The following is a 17,804-nucleotide window of genomic DNA, read 5'->3' on the forward strand; positions in this document are numbered from 1 at the left end:
ACCCTCCGTGGGCTTAACCACCTGCCTACATGAATTGATCTCTTCCCTTTCTCAAATATTCAGTCAAAGGGCTACCTGTGACACTGGTATTATGGACTCCACTATGCCTCTATTACTCACTCTGAACTTTAAATATTAATATTAATATCTAATTACATCATTCATTGAACCAGTAATGCATGTCACCACTTTAAAGTTTGGAATTAGGGTGGCTCAATCGGTTAAGCATCTGCCTTTGGCTTAGCTCAGGTCATGATCCCTGGGATCCAGCCTGGGTCCTGGGATGGAGCCCCGTGTAGGCCTCCCTGCTCTGCAGGGAGCCTGTTCCTCCCTCCCACTTGTGCTCTCTCTCACTCTCTCTCAAATAAATAAGTAAAATCTTAAAAAAAAATAAAAATAAAGTTTGGAATTAGATTAAACTTGCAACTCTGTTGGCAAATCTGGTTTGTTTTAGAACCGGATGCCTCTAGAACATTTGTTTATAGTATTTTATAAATTCAATGCTGTTTTTTTACTCTTTTTTTAAAATATGGCTCTATTTTGGGGCACCTGAGTGGCTCAGTCGTTAAGCGTCTGCCTTCGGCTCAGGTCATGATCCCAGGATCCTGGGATCGAGCCCCGCATCGGGCTCCCTGCTCCGCGGGAAGCCTGCTTCTCTCTCTCCCGCTCCCCCTGCTTGTGTTCCCTCTCTCGCTGTGTCTCTCTCTGTCAAATAAATAAATAAAATCTTTAAAATAAATAATAAAATATGGCTCTATTTTTCATTCATTCAGCAAGTATTTATAGACCTTTTACTACATATCTGGAACTGTTTAAGACAGGTATGCAGTAGTGGACAAGATAGACAAGGTCACAGTCTTTATGGCGTGTATATCTCAACTGCGGGAGGCGTGGAGATGGAGAATGCTAGGCAAGGAAAGTAAATTACCAACTGAAATTTTGCATGACATAATATTTTTCAGTAATCTATGACCTGTTGTTATTCAAGGATTACTATATATACACCACATACAGTATCGTAAAGTTATATATCTATATAGTATAGTACATATACCTATATATTACTATATATATGTGTGTGTGTGTATATATATCCTAATGCAATTTGTAATAAAGTGACAGAATATACTCAGGTTCCCTTCTCTAAGTGTGCCTTAACAGGTTAAACCACACACCTATGACATCTATACATTATATAATCAACATCTTAAATAACAGCTTTGAAACCTCTCAATGATAGGTTGCACTGCACTAAAAAATCAAGATAGATACACTTAATGCCATATTCATTAAAACAGGGAGGAACTCTCATCATGCATATACTCAAATCAAAGTTAATGTCACTTGGTTTTCTTTTTCTTTCAGTAAAAATTACAGAGTTTACCATTAAATACACACAGAAAATATCTTTGAGCAGACCTGATCTTTCAGGTCTTGAGTATTTAATGAAAATAAGAAAATTAGTTAACGGCTTTGAAGGGGAGAACATTCAGGTGAGAAAGCCCTATACTGTCCACCCGCTGTGGACGGCTTAATATTACAGGGAAGGCATTTAGCAAGAGCCCACTGGAGATAAGAAATGCCCGGAGCTTTCTCCTCTTTGATCTACATATTGTGCCTCACATGCCAAGGGTGTGACACCACCTTAAACACAAACTTACCCTTCCCCACTCAAACTGGCAGGGTAGAATAGAGAGAACACCGTGTCTCTTTCCTGCTAAGGCATGCCAGGGATGAAAATCTCTGTTATATAACTTACTGTATCTTCAAAACAAATCAAGCTTCGAACAAGAAATATTGGCACCCCTAGAAAAGTTCTACCCATCAGAATATGAGACCCTCAGATGTTGCAGATAGGAGTGTCATAAAAGCCTTAAAATGTTTAAATACCCTGACTAAGCAGTGTCATCTCTAGGAACTTAAGAAAATAATCTGATATTTACAAGAATATTTATGTATGATAGTTCAACACAGTATTGTTTATAATGGTTAAACACTGGAAACAGGGATGCCTGGGTGGCTCTGACATTGGCTAAGTCTCTACCTTCGGCTCAGGTCATGATCCCAGGATCCTGGAATCAAGCCCCACATGAGGCTTGCTGCTCAGCAGGGAACCTGCTTCTTCCTCTCCCTCTGCGTTCCCCCTGCTTCTACTCTCTCACGCTCTCTCTCTGTCATATAAATATATAAAATCTTAAAAAAAAATACTGGAAACAAACTAAACGTCTAATAAAGATTAAGTACAGAGCAACCATATTCTGAAATGACAATCAAGTATAGAAGAATATTTCAGGTGGTGAGTAAATATTCACAATATATTGTTAGGTTAAAAAATGCGTTTACAAAATATAGAAAAATATTTAATTGAAAATCAAATGTTAATAAATGTCACAGAATTCACATAGCAGTAAGCCAGTCACTCTTTTTTTTTAATAAGATTTTATTTATTTATTTGACAGAGAGACAGAAGAGCACAAGCAGAGGGAATGGCAGAGGGAGAGGGAGAAGCAGGCTCTGCACTGAGCAGGGAGCCCGATGCGGGACCCGACCCCAGGACCCCGGGATCATAACCTGAGCCGAAGGCAAACGCCTATCCATCTGAGCCACCCAGGCGCCCAAGCCAGTCACTCTTTACAGATATTACTCTAAATCAGAATACTTACTATAAGGAATAATCCAAAGTTAAACTCTTAGATAATGTATATGTTATTATGCTTCAAAAGATTAAGGGGATAAATTTTTGGACAGTATTAATTAATTTCAATGTATGCTTTTTTTACATTGACCCTACTTGAGATTTGTGACTAGCAAATATTAATGTATTTCTACTCTCAAGTCTCTTCATGAAATTTGTTTATTCCTTGTGGGTATGTGAAATCATGTGGTTGATTGTTTCTGAATGAACTATACGAAATGCCCTTCTTCATTAGGTGGGATTCATACATATCTAATTTTCCATGGAAGATTAATGACAACATAATACACAATACATGAATAAAATCTAAATGGAGATGCTGTTCATTGTTGACTTATGACATTGATATTGTTACCTTGAAATCGGTGTTTAGGGCATCATTCTTCTGCATTTTGTATGACTAAGGATCATTTTGAATTTTATAAATAAATGTTCTACCAATTGATCTTTAAAGAAAAAGTGTTGCCAATCCATTAAAATACTGATGTATCTTCATAATAGCCAAAGATAGAAGTAGAGAATATGAGTTAATGTGGTTGAAATGAAGAATCTTTCACAGATATCAGTAGTGAAAAGCTAGCTAATTCTTTCCTAAAAGGGCATATAATTGTATATCAACATTTCTTAATAATTACCTCAGGTCTGAAAATTATTGAAATCATTACTCCTGGGTCATTATATCAGAACAAGAATGCTTCTTGAATGCTTTTAATCTGTATTTTGAACAAAGATTATGCAGTGGATTTGAAATGCAGAAAAAAAATTAGGTTACAGAGTGTTATATAGAATAAGATCCCAATTACATATATGCATGTGTATATGTGTAAATGTACATATAAATTAAAATGTTAGGTATATGCCCAGATGTAAACCGTGATTATCTCAAGGGTGGCTTTTTTCTTTCTTTCTGCTTTTCTGTGTATTTTTTTTTTTTTAAGATTTGTTTATTTGAGAGACAGAGCATGCAAGTACTCACCCACTGGGTGGAGAAGCAGAGGGAGAGAATCCCTAGCAGACTCCACACTGAGTGCAGAGATGGACAGGGGCCTTGATCCCATGACCCATGAGATCATGATCCCAGTCAAAACCAAGAGTCAGACGCTCAACCAACCGAGTCCCCCCCATGCTTTTCTATGTATTTCAAACTTTTAAGAATGAAAAGCCGGTATCCCTTTTGTCATCAAAGAAAAAAACAATAACTTTTTTTTTAAAGTTCTACTTTTCGGAGCACCTGGGTGGCTCAGTCGGTTAAGCGTCTGCCTTCAGCTCAGGTCATGATCTCGGGATCCTGGGATCAAGCCCTGAGTGGGGCTCCCTGCTCAGTGGGGAGTCTGCTTCTCCCTCTCCCTCTGCTTCTCCCCCACCCTGACTTGTGTTCAATCTCGCTCTCTCTCTCTGAAATAAATAAACTTTAAATAAAAGTTCTACTTTTCTAAAATCTCATTATTCTCATTTGTCATCGCTCTTCCTGTCATCACTTTCCGAGTGTCTATAGATTGTCTGTACCTTCATGATATCAACTGTCAATGTCTGATGTTTATCAGTTTCACAGTTATAGGATTATGAGCTTCCAACTTAGTTTGAGGTACCTCTCCATTTAACGAGGATTTGCGAAATTAAATTACATACATTTATCCTTCTGTTAGCCTAGCCTCTGTGATAGAGCTGCAAGGTGATGGGGACTTCCACAGGGGGTGGGGATAAATTAACCTTATGCCAAATATTAATACCAAAGTCACAGGCATGATACATTTCTTTGCAAAACAATATTGGGAAGATGCAATGCTCTAGGCCAGGAAGAAATAGAAAATGTTCCAGAGAGGATTGGGAACATTGGGAAGACAACTAAATATCAAAGTGTTGGGACCCCTCCCCCAAGAAAAAATCTTAAGGATTGGGAAGGCTTTCTTTCCTTTTTGTTCCTTCCTTCCTTCCCTTTTCTGTAGCAGTTATTATTTTTAGTTATTTATCTACTCTTTAGCCACTATATAGTGAGAAAAGTTTTTTCTTTCCCCCAGCTCAAAGGTTTTGAAGTATCAAGCATGTGAATGAGTGGGTACCTTCTGTCCAGGAGAGTGCAGCAGCAGGCAATGAAGACCAAGGACCTGGAGCCGCCATCTTTGGGGGTGGTCATTAGAGAGTCACAGATTCTGCACCTACTGAGAAAGACGGAAGCCACACCAGCATGCCAAGCCAAAAGAGATCCAAAGACTAAGAATGGCACTTGGTCCCCTGTGGCGTTAGGAGTGAGATCCCAAAGAAACAGCATGCAGCATCATTCATTGACTGACCAGTTACTGGATTTAGGAGTTGGCAGCAAAAACAAAACAAAACAAAACAAAACAAAACATGCACCTGGGGCGGTGACAGATTTGGGATTGCTACTTCTGGTAAGTCAGCATTAAAGGGATCCTCTACCAAAGGAATTACTAAAAAAAATAATAATAAATAAAAAATAAAAGACACTGCAGGTTTAGGGGAGAACAAGAGCAGTGAGAGTTACATGTGTACATAAGGGAGGGCTGTGTCATCGCCCACAGCCCCCCCAGCACAGAGAGTTGGGGTACAGCCAACAGTGGGAGACAACTTTCATCAAAAAGTAGACTGCTACAACTTTAAGCATCCAGTGTGGTAAGAGCAGCTACTTCCATGAAGGGAACATAAAACTGAAAGCTGCAAATGACAATTTGTCTGTTCTGTGCTTTGCTTTCCAGCAAGTCACGTGTTTATCAATGTCTCTTTACTTAAAACTGGGTGATAACTTCTTTCTCACCTTGCAGGTTCCTCCCAAAATACAGTCCACATGATGCTGTGCTTTGGCTGCTTGTGTTTTTTAAGAATAAACCCAAATCAGCATTTTTAATCACCCACATTGGACCAGATTGAGAGAGAAAGACTAATGTGTTCCAGTTGCCTTGTTCCTCTTTATGACCAAGCAGGAAGTTTCAGAGCAAACCTCCACTTCTCAGGAAGTTTACGTCAAAATGAGTATTGACATCCTGTTTAATAGAGTCTTACATTTTTTCGCCTCAATTCCAGACAGTCACTCTTTGAATTAAAATGTTTGAATAATCTGTCCTGAAATTATGTTTCTTTTGACTCTCAGAAGACTATGTATATCTGTTCTAAGTGACAAATGGAATATCTCTATGACTAATAATGATAAAAGTTAAATTTTTTTAGTAGTGCCTGTAATTATAACTCTATTTATACCCATATTCCCTATCCCTTATTCATTTGATCTTTAAAGTAGGTCCTTGTTAATCATATTCTGAATCATTAGTTGTACAGCTAATACACTGAAAACAAGCAAATAAAACCCTCAGTGGAACATTCTGGTGCTTCCCGTCCAGGACATACTATGTAATATTGAAGTGAAGGAGGTGACACGGTGGTGGTTCTGGATCCTCTAAAAACTGGTTGTATAACTTTGGCTAAGCCCCTTAATCTTTCTGGCTTCAGTTTTCTCACCTAAAAATGAGATGGGTAGTTAAATGATCTTTAGTACATCCTGTGTAATTGTACTATGGAGAAGTGGAAATCTTTATTTCAGATATGGTAGAGTCATACCTCTTAAATTAAAAAAAAAAAAAAAAACTCTAGGGGCGCCTGGGTGGCTCAGATGGTTAAGCATCTGCCTTCCGTTCAGTTCATAGTCCCAGGGTCCTAGGATCCAGGCCTGTGTCAGGCTCTCTGCTCAGCGGGAGCCTGCCTCTCCTTCTCCCTCTGCCTGCCACTCTCCCTGCTTGTGCTCTCTCTCTGTCAAATAAATAAATAAATAAATAAATAAATAAATAAATAAATAAAATCTTTACAGAAAATAAAATAAAAATACTCCTCACGTTGCCTCTTCCTAGTTGTATCGGTTAGGATTCTTTACAGTTGCAAGTAATCGAAATCCAAATGGATCTTATTTAGATAACAAGGTAAATTTATTATACAGTATAGAAACATCTCCCAGAACTCAAGGACAGAAATTCAACTGCACATAAAGAACCAGGAAGGCAAATGTCCAAGGCACTCGCCTTCTCCTGCCTCTCCCTCTCTTTGTGCATCTGTTTCATTCCACCTTCTCTCTGTAGACCAGGTTCCTCTGCTTCCCCTGACCATATCGCGGAAAAGAGGACAGCCTGGAAGCTCTTGAATTTAAAAGTTATAGTCCAGACATAAAAAGAGAGATGGCTCTCTTAGTCCAAATGCCATATTCCAGGAAAAGGCTCTAATTGGTCCACAATAGGACAGATGCCCACCCTTGGGCTAATCAACTGTCATCTAGACTTGGGACAACATAACAGCTTTCACCACAATCCTGAGAGAGAGGAGGGAAATTTCTAGAAATGGGAAATAAGCAGAAAATCCTACAGCCATACTTACACTAAAATTCCACACAACACAATAGTGTATTTTCTATTTATTAATTATTAAAAATTAGTACAGAGAGGTTCCACCTAGTTTCCCCCAGGGATAGCATCTTACTAACTGTACTATAATATCAAAAGCAGGAAATTGACATCAGTACAACCCATAGAATTTATTCCAATTTCACCACCTTTACATGCACTCATTTGTATGTTTGTATGAAAATCTGTTCGATTTTATCACATCTTTATAGATTTGTGTAACCACCACCATCATCAAGATATAGAACAGTTCCATCAGCACAAAGATCCTGTGCACAAAGGCACAGTTCAGTAAATTTTCATAAAGTAAATGCACCCAAGTAATTCAGTTCAAGAAACAAAATCACCACCATTTCAGAAGACCTCCTTATACCTCTTTTCAGTCATTAGTCTCCCTTAAGAGTGAATCACATATCACGTACCCTTTTGTATCTGACTTCTTTTGCGCAACATTATGTTTGTGGTATTCACTTATAATTGTTTTATATAACTATAGTTCATTCATTCTTTAATGAACTTTTTTCTATTTTATTGAGGTTATATGACGTAAAATAAACTGCACATTTTTAAAGTGTACAATTTGATGAGCTTTGACATATGTATATGCCTGTAGCAATACCACAAGCAAGATAATGAACATATCTATTTCCTCAAAATATTGCATGAATTTTGAAAACTGAGAATGGGACTTAAGAAAAGTGAAACTCTTAGAGCTACATTGGCTTTCGGATCTTTTGCAGAAGGTTGAGATAATATTTACTCTTCTCTACTGTTAGGATGTTAATGAGAAAAGTACTTATATATGTTCTACCAAAAAAAATCTAGCTCTACAAGATCATAAATCTAAATAATTATTCTCAACTGTCACCTAAAGTGGTTCTGTGAAGCAATATTATCTGTGACTGCTGGAGACAAATGGGAAATCCTGACATAAGAGCAAAAACACAATAACGCACACTAACATGCACACATGCAATAGGACTAACGGGACCAAATTCTTGATTAACTAACAGGTACAAACCCCAAACTGTAAGCACAGTAATGGTGTTTAGAGGGACACAGACCAAAGGACATTTACTAATTTTATATACATATAAGATTTACATAGTACTATTCTTTTCTTAAATGTGCACATATGTAGCTGTTAAAATAAACAGTTCTAGGGGCGCCTGGGTGGCTCAGTCAGCTGGGCAACCGACTCTTGATTTTGGCTCAGGTCATGATCTTGGGGTCATGAGATGGAGCCCTGTTTCGGGCCCCACGCTCAGCGTGGAACCTGTTTGTCCCTCTCCCTCTGCTCCTCCTCCTGTTTGCATGCTCTCTCTCCCTCTCTCTCTCAAATAAAATCTTTTAAATATGAAATGAAATGAACTGTTCTTCACATTCATTCATTCACATACCCTCAAAACTCAGTAACTTCACTTAACTGACTTGGCCTATGTTTTGTGAGGGGATATAAAGAACTCTAAATTATAAACAGCAAACCAAATGCATGAAACTGGAATTTAGTTCATTTCTCTTCATTTCATTGCTGCGGCCATGAAGAACTCCCTTGACTACTTTTTTCTCCAGAGACAATAAACACCACAGATGTGTAAAAAAGTGGTTGTACTAAATGAAGTGAGTAAAAATCCTTATATATACTATTTTGCTCTGTTCTTTTCATATAGGTGATCTACAAAGGGAATTTTTTCTTCTAAAAATATGTTGAGAACTCCCTTTGCCCCAAGTACTGGGGACACAAAGACAAATAGTACAAGGTTTCTGTGTGTTAGGGAGTTTATGTTCATTTTTTTTCCCAAGTTTTTATTGAGATTTCAGTTAGTTAGCATACAGCATAATATTAGTTTTGGGTGTACAATATAGTGATTCAGCCCTTCCATACAACACCCACTGCTCATCACAAGTGCCCTCCTTAATGCCCATAACCCATCTAGCCCATCCCCCCACCCACCTCCTTCCATCGACCCTCAGTTTGTTCTCTATAGTTAAGAGTCTGTTTTATGGTTTGCCTCCCTCTCTTCTTTTTTCTTTCCCCTTTGTTCATCTGTTTTGTTTCCTAAATTCCACATATGAGTGAAATCATATGGTATTTGTCTTTCTCTGACTGACTTATTTCACTTAGCATTATACACTCTAGTTCCATCCACGTCGTTGCAAATGGCAAGATTTCCTTCTTTTTGATGGCTCACTAATAATCCACTGTATATATGTACCCCCTCTTCTTTAGCCATCCATCAGTCAATGGATATTTGGGCTCTTGCCATAATTTGGCTATTGTTGATAATGCTGCTATAAACATCAGGGTGCCTGTATCCCTTCAAGTAGGTATTTTTGTATCCTTTGGGTAAATACCTAGTAGTGCAATTGCTGGATTGTAGGGTAGTTCTGTTTTTAATCTTTTTGAAGAACCTCCGTACTGTTTTCCAGAGTTAAGGAGTTTATGTTCCTTTTTTTTTTTAAGATTTATTTATTTATTTTAGAGTGTTAGACAGTGAGCAAGCATGAGCAGGGGGAGGGACAGAGGGAGAGGGAGAGAATCTCAAGGAGACTCCCCACTAGCATGGAGCCTAACACGGGGCTCCATCCCACAACCCTGAGATCATGACCCAGGCCAAAACCAAAAGCTGGACACTCAACTGACTGAGCCACCCGAGCACCCGCATACCTCTGATTCTTGATTGAAAATAATTTTTTACTTTTCTTTCTGTTTTTTATAATTTTAATCATGGAAAATTTAAACATATACACAAGTGGAGGCAATAACATAATGACCACCCCTTGTATACCCATCACCCAGCTTCTACAATTATTAACTATGATGAATCTCATTTCATCTATAACCCCACTTCTCTATTTGTCACTCACTGAATTATTATGAAATTAATTTTTTAAGATTTTATTTATTTATTTGACAGAGAGAGAGCACAAGTAGGCAGAGCAGCAGGCAGAGGGAGAGGGAGAAGCAGGCTTCCCGCTGAGCAGGGAGCCCAACGTGGGGCTCAATCCCAGGACCCTGGGATCATGACATGACCTGAGCCTAACTGACTGAGCCACCCAGGCGCCCCATGAAATAAATATTTTTTGAAGTAAGTCTCTGAATCTTGCTTTTGACAATTCTAAAGAAAGTTGGAGTGAATTAATTCTAGGGTTCCTTCTCCCCAAAATATGATAAAAATTTCATCTTTGACCCTTTCCAGGCTTATATATTTAATTCAACAAAAATTTACTTCATACCCCGCCCTCCCACCGCCGACCGCCCTCGCTCGCTCGCGCTCCCCGCCCGCCGCCCGCCGTTCTTCGTCGGTCCTCCCGTTAGTCTGCTGCCGTCTCCTCAGCCACTCGCCCGTCTCCGAGCTTGCGACTCATGGACAGGCGTCCTCGGCGCAGAGAGGCCGGACTGCGAGTCGTCGCCTGAGTGCCCTTCATCTGAGAAGTTCAAGGCACTTGTAGAACTTCTGCCACACAGGCCGTGGGTCTTGCAGCACATTTGTAAGCATGGCTGCCATCCGGAAGAAACTGGTGATTGTTGGTGATGGAGCCTGTGGCAAGACTTGTTTGCTCATCGTCTTTAGCAAGGACCAGTTCCCGGAAGTGTATGTACCCACAGTGTTTGAGAACTATGTGGCAGATATTAAAGTTGATGGAAAGCAGCCCGGATAGTTTAGAAAACATCCCAAAAATATGGACCCCGGAAGTCAAGCACTTCTGTCCCAACGTGCCCATCATCCTGGTTGGGAACAAGAAGGATCTTCGGAATGATGAGCACACAAGGCGGGAGCTAGCCAGGATGAAGCAGGAGCCAGTGAACCCGGGAGAGGGCAGAGATATGGCAAACAAGATTGGCGCTTTCGGTTACACGGAGTGTTCAACAAAGACCAAAGATGGAGTGAGAGAGGTTTTTGAAATGGCCACAAGAGCTGCTCTGCAAGCCAGACGTGGGAAGAAAAAATCTGGGTGCCTTGTCTTGTGAAACCCTGCTGCAAGCACAGCGCTCATGCAGTTAATTTTGAAGTGCTGTTTATTAATCTTAGTGTATGATTACTGGCCTTTTTTCATTTATCTGTAATTTACATAAGATTACAAATCAGAAGTCATCTTGCTACCAGTATTTAGAAGCCAACCGTGATTATTAATGATGTCCAACCTACCCGACCACCGGGGTCCTTCTGACACCGCTCTAACAGCCCTCCTCTGCACTCCCACCTGGCACACCAGGCGCTAATTCAAGGGATTTCTTAACTTCCTTGCTTCTTTCTAGAAAGAGAAACAGTTGGTAACTTTTGTGAATTTGGCTGTAACTACTTTATAACTAACATGTCCTGCCTGCCCTCTGTCAGCTGCAAGGTACTCTGGTGAGTCCCTACTTCAGAGCTTTACTCTCTAACAGATTTTATTGGCATAGCTCTGTGATGGGCATCCAGTTTTTTGAAAATGCTCATCCAGAAAGGCCCAAGTCCATGCAGCTGTGGCAGTTATAGTTCTGTGGTTTCATGTTAGTTACCTTATAGTTACTGTGTAATTAGTGCCACTTAATGTATGTTACCAAAAAATAAATATATCTACCCCAGACTAGATGTAGTATTTTTTGTATAATTGGATTTCCTAATACTGATATTTGTCATCCCTGCAGAAAGTGTATTGGTTTTGTAAAAAAGAAAGTGTATTTGAAAATAAAGTCAGATGGAAAAATTTAAAAAAAAAAAATCTTACTTCATATTCACTATAATATCTTTCTTCAGGCTTTGTCAATTGATCTCCTTCTCTGAGTCAGTACAACCCATATAGTCTGTACCAATAATTAAGAAGTATAATTATACTTCTTTGTATTTATATTTTTTGTATATTAGTTTTATTTCCCAGTTAGACATTTAAAGCTCATATCTTAAATTTCTGTTGAACAGTATACTGAAAAAAAACACAAAAGTAATTAATTGCTGTTTATAATAATTATTAACTAATTGATGGGTTTTAATCTTTTTACTTTTTCTTTCTTATTTATTTATTATTTAAATTCAATTAATTAACATATAATGTATTATCAGTTTCAGAGGTAGAGGTCAGTGATTCATCAGTCTTATATAATACCCAGTGCTGGGAGTTTATGTTCTAACGAACACATCTCCCTAGCATTAAAAGGGAATAAATAGTCATTGCATTTTTTTATTGAAGTATAGCTGACATTCAATATTACGTTTGTTTCAGGTGTACGGTATAGTGATTCAACCACTCTATACGTTACTCAGTGCTCACCACATTAGTCACCATCCCTGTCACTGTACAATGTTACAACAATGATCGACTATATTCCCTATGCTGTACTTTTCATCCCAGTGACTTATGTATTTTAAAACTGGACGTTTGTGCCTCTTTCTCCTCCTCACCTATTTCTCCCATCCCCCCATTTCCCTTCTGCTCTGGCAACCACCAGTTTATTCTCTGTATTTCTGAGTCTATTGCTGTTTTGGTTTTGGTTTTTAGATTCCACATATAAGCGAAATCAAATGGTATTTGTCTTTTTCTATCTGACTTATTTCACTTAGCATAATAAATTCAAGATCCATCCATGTTGTTGTGAATGGCAAGATATCATTCTTTTTCTAGGGCTTAGTAATATTCCATTGTATATACTTATCACATCTTCTTTGTCTATTTAATCTATCAATGGATATTTAGGTTGCTTCCCTATCTTGGCTATTATAAATAACACTGCAATAAACATGGGGGTGCATATATCTTTTTGAATTAATGTTTTTGTTTTCTTTACATAAATACCCAGAAGTGGAATTACTAGGTTAAATAGAATTTCTATTTAAAATTTTTTAAAGACTTTATTTATTTATTTTTGAGAGAGATAGAGTGGGGGGAAGGGCAGAGGGAGAGCGAGACAGAGAATCCCAACCAGACTCTGCTCAGAGCACAGAGCCCAGGGCAGAGCCCAACACAGAGCTCGATCCCAGGACGCTGAGATCATGACCTGAGCTGAAACCAAGAGTCAGATGCTTAACCGACTGAACCACCCAGGTGCCCCTGTATTTTAAATTTTTTAAGGAACCTCCGTACTGTTTTCCACAGTGGCTGTACCAGTTAACATTCCCACCAACAGTGCGTGAGGGTTCCCTTTTCTCTACATCCTCACTAACACTTGTTATGTGAACAAGTGTTCCTACTGCTGTGAGGTGGTATCTCATTGTGGTTTGATTTGCATTTCCCTGTGATGAGTGTTGTTGAGCATCTTTTCATGTGTCTGTTGGCCATCTGCATATCTTCTTCAGGGAAATATCCATTCATGTCCTCTGCCCACTTTTAATCAGATTATTTGGGGTTTTATGGTGTTGAGTTGTATGAGTTCTTTATATATTTTGGATATTAACCCCTTAAAGGATTTATAATTTGTAAACATTTTCTCCCATTCAGAGGATGTCTTATCATTTTGTTGATGGTTTCCTTCACTATGCAAAAACCTCTTAGCTTGATGTGGTCCCACTTGTTTATTTTTGCTTTTTTGTTTTTGTTTCAATTTCCTGAGAAACATCCAGAAAAATATTGCTAAGGCTGAGGTCCAAGAGATTACTGCTTATGTTTTCTTTTAGAAGTTTTATGGTTTCAGGTCTTACATTTAGGTCTTTAATCCATTTTGAGTTTACATTTGGATTTGGCATAAGAGAGTGGTCTAGTTTCATTCTTTTGCATGCAGTTGTCCAATTTCCCAGCACCATTTATTGAAGAGATTAACTTTTCCCCATTTTATATTCTTGACTCCTTTGTCATAGATTAATTGACTGTATAAGCATGGGTTTATTTCTGCCTCTCTATTCTGGTCCATTGATCTATATGTCTATTTTTGTGTGAGTACCATATTGTTTTGAGTATTATAGCTTTGCGTTTTAATATAAAACATGATGCTGTAAGTGCCAGTGGTGTTTAAATTTTTTCTTTTGAAATATGAAATATGTTATAAAACCAAGAAAAACAAGTTGAAAATGCAGAGACATCTAGATACCTGAAGAATGGATTTTTTCTGTATTTTTGTATTTTTCATAAATAGTATAATTATTAGAAATGTCTATGGCATCTCATCACACTGAGTGTCTATCTCTGTGTGCTTGTTATTAACTCTTGTTACTAGGATTACAGGTGCTAGAAGACAGTTTGCTAATATAGACAAATTAAAATTAAACCAATAATTTGGAAGGTATTATTACAATTATTATCCTATCAAGTTCTTAATCGTTCAATATCAATTGGAAGTCTACCATGGGCAAGTTTCCCCAAGAGAAGAATAACCATTTCCAGAAATCATTCTCATTATTGACATTAAAAGTTATTTTTTAAGTTAATCTGTGTTCAATATCTATATATTTCTTTTTCCCCCTGTATATTCCTATATTGTGGAAACAAACTAAATATATACCCTCCAAAAAGTTCAAGGGCACCAGTACAAAACCAGGTGTGTACCTAATTGTAATTATCACACTAAAATCTTTTACCATGTTATTTGTTAAAGATCATCAAATTTGTAGATTTTGCTTCTGTTGACATAGCTTCTTAATCAATAGCTTAAGTAAAAACTATTAACATATAAAAATAAGTGTTTTTTTGTCTGGTAAAGTGATAAACTGTGATAAAAACCTATTCACTTTACGCAGCCATCAAAAAAATGAAATCTTGCCATTTGCAAACATGGATGGGACTAGAAGGTATTATGCTAAGTGAAATAAGTCAATCAGAGAAAGACAATCATCATATGATCTCACTGATATGTGGAATTTGAGAAACAAGACAGAGGATCATAGGAGAAGGGAGGCAAAAATTGAACAAGATGAAACCAGAGAGGGAGACAAACCATAAAAGACTCTTAATCTCAGGAAACAAACTGGGGGTTGCTGGAGTGGAGGGGGGTGGGAGGGATGGGGTGGCTGGGTGACAGACACTGGGGAGGGTATGTACTATGGTGAGCGCTGTGAATTGTGTAAGACTGATGAATCGCAGACCTGTACCCCTGAAACAAATAACACATTATATGTTAACTTAAAAAATAATTAAAAAAAACCCTATTCACTGTTGGTTGGGTTGGTTGGACATATTTCACTTTGTATACTGATGTCTGTTGCCAATATGTAGTCAATTAAAGCTCTGTGCTTTAGCCCAGAAGTCTCCTATTGCTCCTCTAGTCACCTTTCCGCTTCTTTGTAGACTGGTCAGGAAGCTCTTACGTAAATAAACACTTACATTGAAAACCATGAAGTGTATTTTGTATTACCTGATACAGCTTCCACATAGTCCTCCTGCTCCATTTCTTTCACAGGCTGAACCTGCTCTTTGCAACCCTTACTATCAGTCTCTGAGGAGTTGAACCTGCCACACAAACCAGCCGCAACCAGGAGAATCTCCAGATGAGGCCATCTCCTGCTGTAAGTCACCACAGTGATTGAGAGTGGAAGGAGTGTAAGGAAGAAGAGAGGGGTCGAAAGACGGGAAAGTCAGAACAACATGCTTTTCAACAAGGGAAGAAAGATAGATTCTGCGTACTGTATTTTGGCAAACTTAACATTTAAAAAGTTAAGAAAAAGGAAAAAGATGAGGATGGATTTTCTTCAATGATCGGAGCGCAAAGGGCAGGACACTGATCACTTGGAGCCGACATGAGTTTACTGAAAACCGGGTAAGCCACACTAACTTTATTTCATTTTCAGGTAATATTGGGAGATTGGTCGTAAAGGGAGATGCTATGTGAAGGGTGTAAAACATTGAACTCCTTGTGGACAAGATGAAAAACTATGAATCAGATTATAATGCAGTTAAATCTTGCTTGAATGACTTTGGCCCCCAGAAAAGCAGATAAATGTTCTCTTGGACAAGTCCTTCATTTATGCTGCAAGGGGTTGGACTGTCATGGACTCTACTGCACTTCACATTTTTATTAATGGCTTGATAGAAATGCACACATAATTACATTTGTAGATCACATGTAGTTAAGGATTACTAACATTGACACTAAAGATTTATTTGATAAACTGTTGTAAATGCCAGTATTTCAGTTAAAAATCAACTCTACAAGTATAGTTCAGGTAAACATGTCCTCACGGAGAAGAATTTTAATAGACTACAATCTTGGGCTTCATTAATTCAAATTCAGTGTGTAGAACCAGAGGGACATTGGCCCTATCTATTCTTGCTTGATTAAACAACATCATAGTTTCAAAAAAGCATTGATAAACCAAAAGTATCACAAGAGGCCAACAAGGATAACAGGAATTTGAACCTATGTTTTATGAAACTGCTGAAGAAATGACATATTTTCAGATATCTGAAGGAGAGTTATGTGGCAGATATTAAACTTAGTATTTGTGACTTCAGAGAACAAAACCAGGATCAATATATAGAAACTACATGTAGACAAAGCTTAGCTCAATGGAAGAGCTTTCTAGCATTAGGGTTGTGGGCTATTTTGAAGGTGTGGTAGACGTACTAATGATGTCTCTATCTTAATCCGCGCAACCCCTGCATATGGTGCTGTACATGGCAAAAAGAACTTTGTAGATGTGATTAATTTAAGAATCTTAATTTAGGGAGATTACCTGATGAGCCCAATGTAATGCCAGTGGTCTTTAAAAGATGGAAGAGGGAAGCAGAAGAATCAGAGAAGGAGAAGTGTTGATGGAAACAGACGGCCAGAGAGAAAGGGAGATATGAAAATGTTATATTGCTGGCTTTGACGTTGGAGGAAGGGGCCATAAGCCAAGGAATGCAGGCAGGCTCTAGAACCTGGAAAGACAAGGAAAGAGAGTCTACCTTCTAGTCTCTGGAGGGAATTCAGTCCTATAAACACCTTGAATTTGGCTTAGTGAAACTCATTTTGGACGTTTGACCTCCAGGACTGTAAGATTATATTTTTGTGTTATTTAAGCCACTAAATTTGTGGTAATTTGCTACGGTGATAAGGGGAAACTCATGTAGGGGGTTAATGAGTTTCCATTACCACAGGTCTGGTAGTAAACTGGGATCATTTTATTCTAGGGAGTTGAGATTTGTGTAAAGGCTTGGACTAGAATGATCTACGAAAAGTCTTTTCTACCTGAACTGAGCCCTCTTTTTTCATTTTTTTAATATTTTCCTTGGAGATCTTAATTATCTCCCATAACTTCAACTGTAACCTCTTTATTATTAACACCCAAATTCGTATTTCTAGTCCCAATTTCTCTTGAGTTCTAATTACATGTATTAGCTGACATATTCATCTGGACATATTGAAATCCCTTTAAATTCAGTATGCCCCCAGAGAGGAAAAAATGCAGGGATTGAAAGTTCAGGATGCAAAGAGATAAATGTGGCCTTTCCTTGAAGGAGGAAAAATAAGGCCAACTTCTCTTCTATAAATGAACAAATCCAAAATTGAGAAAAATCAGCCATGAAGACTTCTGATGACAAAATGTCAAGAGCTTTTGTGCAGCAAACTAGAGGTTTTTAACCTCATAGGGGATAAAGATGTTTTTCCTTAAGTTGTACTTCTTTAAGTTTTTTTCTTAAATGTTATGTTCTTACCAAGAAAAATTAGACTAAATAATATCTGGACCTGATATGCCTATCTTCAGCCATCTCTCTCAGGACCAGTCTGAGCCCAGTGAAATGAAAAAATGATAAACATGAGTTCAAATGGCAAAGAGCCATGTACTATAATGGTTTGGAGTGCAGGCTCTGGAGTTAGG

At 38.2% G+C, this 17,804-nt stretch overlaps 1 long non-coding RNA gene and 1 pseudogene across 1 annotated transcript; both read left to right on the forward strand.

Annotated features, from left to right (window-relative positions):
* Positions 1-4,734: 4,734 nt before the first annotated feature.
* LOC148163900 (uncharacterized) lies at positions 4,735-5,769 on the forward strand. Its single transcript, XR_015768633.1, has 2 exons — positions 4,735-5,085; positions 5,476-5,769. It is a non-coding gene; the product is annotated as an uncharacterized LOC148163900 (long non-coding RNA).
* Positions 5,770-10,346: 4,577 nt separating this feature from the next.
* Positions 10,347-11,110, forward strand: LOC114217884 (transforming protein RhoA pseudogene; annotated as a pseudogene).
* Positions 11,111-17,804: the final 6,694 nt, after the last annotated feature.

Source organism: Eumetopias jubatus, unplaced genomic scaffold (assembly GCF_037043125.1).
Source record: "Eumetopias jubatus isolate StellerSeaLion01/CBP00866 unplaced genomic scaffold, mEumJub1_p1.0 scaffold_7, whole genome shotgun sequence".
Lineage (NCBI taxonomy): Eukaryota > Metazoa > Chordata > Mammalia > Carnivora > Otariidae > Eumetopias > Eumetopias jubatus.